The sequence below is a fragment of the Papilio machaon genome, chromosome 8, assembly GCF_912999745.1.
Source record: "Papilio machaon chromosome 8, ilPapMach1.1, whole genome shotgun sequence".
In the NCBI taxonomy this organism is placed as follows: domain Eukaryota; kingdom Metazoa; phylum Arthropoda; class Insecta; order Lepidoptera; family Papilionidae; genus Papilio; species Papilio machaon.
The window spans coordinates 7,573,080-7,575,958 of record NC_059993.1 but is presented as its reverse complement, the minus strand read 5'-3'; the positions used below and the strand labels follow the sequence as shown (position 1 = coordinate 7,575,958).

The window sequence follows — 2,879 nt, the reverse complement described above, 5'->3', positions numbered from 1 at the left end:
GACAGTTTTGTGCAAATCACATGATTCCATAGAATAGTTCTAGTCAGTATTGTTTTACACAATAGAATACGATTTTTATTAGAGTTTGTTGACTTCTGCAACATAGACTTAGCTCCACGAAGAGCAGAGAATGGAAGAATAATAAGATAAGAAAGGAACAGAGGATGGGACTCCTCTACCTCACACTTGAAGTTGACGTGAGTTAATATGCCTAAGCAGTAGTAACCAGAAATAATAATCGTTAAGAATTTATACATAAGTATAGTTTGTTGTTTGCAACTTGTAACATTATGAAAAAATAAAACAATATGTTGTTCCAGGTGAGGCTCGAACTCACAACCCCGGCATAGCTTAGCATACTGTCTTATAAGTACCGTGCGCTAACCGATTGCGCCACTGGAACGACGTTATACAACTACTCGTAACACTACGAACGAGACAGCTGCAATTCTATTAGCATTTATACCACGTTAGACGTGTTTAACGTAAACTGAGTATGAAGCATTAAATTATACTAATGGAACTCGAACAACATTTATAAGAAACTCGATCAAATTTGTACATCAAAAAATATACTTTCACTGCTACGTCTACGCCTATATCAAATTCTTGACTACGTTTACGTGACGTCACGTGTGCGCGCTACGAGCTACAAGCTACGAGCTTGGAGCTTCGAGTAAATTTTTCTAAATTGTAGGAATAGCTACAGATGCAAATAGTTGGGGTCTGGTAAGCCTCAGTAAAACGGGTATTGTTTATCCATAGCGGCGTGTACTTGACGGGATCGTTATGTAGCCGCGGTATTTCAAATCGAAATTTGATTTATTTACTGTATGATATATTAGCTGTACTTAGCCAAGTTATATGTTTACTATTTATTATATAAATGACTTTATTTCGTTCTTTAACAAATTATATGTATAGAGTATAATTGTTGAGATGGTTATTAATTTATTCCTGTCGTAGAGTTAGTAAGTTGTGTAAATATTTGTTCTTAAGACGTTATTTGACAGGTATATAAACCATTAAAATAACTAGAAACTTTAACTATATTTGCTTTGTCTTTGAGTTCGATGAATATTTTATTTTATTATGCTTAACTTGAGACTTCGATTTAAATAGTAATTTTCTGTCGTTTAAACATCACGTCTATAAACATGATTTGAAAATAGTTGTAATATAAATAATCAAGTTTTATAAAACTTACAAACACAATGTAAACATCGAAAGATAACTGGCTAGGAAATAAAATAGACATTTTTATTAAAACCATTAAATATTTTTCATAAAAAATTAAAATTTTATAATTGCACATTAATCATTTTAAGTATTTAGTATGCTTAATACTATTTTTTATTCTTTTGTTACCTTCGTGTGTATGAGTTATTGCGCCAAACTGTGCCAAGTTAGACAAAGGGTTTCGTGTTTAATTCAGACTTGCGAATTTTCATTAGGTAACACTGCGAAGTTAATACTGAATTAAATATATTTCGCTTTTGTTGCCAGCGTTGCTGTAAACAGGTGAGAATATATGATTTCTTATACATAATTGAAATATATGTACAATGATTTTTTGCTATAGATATTTACTAATATTAATACATCTTACTAATATTATAAATGCGAATGTTTATATGGATGGATAGATATTTGTTTGAAGGTATCTCCGGAACGGCTCAGTGGATCTCACAGAATTTGGCACAGATGTAGAACATAGTCTGTAAGAATACATAGGCTACTTATAAAGTTTTTATTTTTAATTCCGCGTGGACGGTGTCGTGGGCAAAAGCTAATATTAAAATATTGAAAGAAAAATTCTGTAGTTAAATTAGTTTTAAATGTTTACGTCCAGCCTACATATGTAAGTAACGGTAAAAATCGTAGTATAAAAATACTAAAACTATTGTCGTTTTAATTCCTTCATAACAATGAAGTCGATAGCTTTACAAGAAATAATGCTAAGTTCTATTCCCGGATTTGTTATTCCCTCGAAGGAAATAAAGGGTAATCCTGAGAAACGTCCCCGGTGGGTTACTTAAATTTTAAATTTTGTAAGTCTAAGAACCGAGCTTTAGAACGGTAAAGTAAAATTGACTTCTTTAGTGAAAACATCCGCTGTGAGTTAAACGATGTCGATGTACGGCATTGAGAGGGACAATTTGTTGATTAAAATGGAATATCCATTCTTTCTCGAATCTCTTTTTGAATAATGTTACCTTAAGTGTTTGTTGACACTTTTTATTTAGTATTAAATTAAAATATATACAAGTATAATATTAATAGTATATACAATAAAGTTATTACAATCAATAGCGTTAGATCAATTGGTGTTATTTATTTCACTCAATTTAAATAATATTGTTCGCTTTAAATACTTATATTAAGTTTAATGTTATTAATTGTTAATTTTCTTTTGTCTTGGTTCCTAAATTCAGTAGTGTAATTTATATAGGTATTGTAATATAATTTTATGTATAATTAAATAAAAATGATCGATTATTTTCATGTAAATATTAATAAAGTAATTGTTTATCTTTAAGTATTTAAACCTTGTTTTAAGTTCCTGTAACAAGAGAAAGAGTTTGTCAAAGCCGTCTGACTTACTTTAGCTTGGAAGTTCGCTTCTCTACTGACTTAATTTGAAAATTACATATCTTACAAGAATTCACTTAGATTATCGATTATTTTCATAAGGTAAGTGACCACAAAAGACATTTTATTCATTTATGTATAATGTTAATGTAATTAAACGAATGAAACAGTAATTTTGAATTAAAAAAAAAACAAAATTGCTTAATTATAGATAACATCTCACAAGTTTTTTTTTATAAAAGCACGATTTTTTTTTTCTGAAAAACAAAATCTTTTATGCAACTGAT

The 2,879-nt window shown here is 29.6% G+C and overlaps 1 non-coding gene across 1 annotated transcript; it reads right to left on the bottom strand.

The window, feature by feature from the left end:
* Positions 1-312: 312 nt before the first annotated feature.
* Positions 313-403, bottom strand: Trnai-uau. Its single transcript is given in 2 exon segments — positions 313-348; positions 366-403. It is a non-coding gene; the product is annotated as a tRNA-Ile (tRNA).
* Between the last annotated feature and the right edge of the window lie 2,476 nt (positions 404-2,879).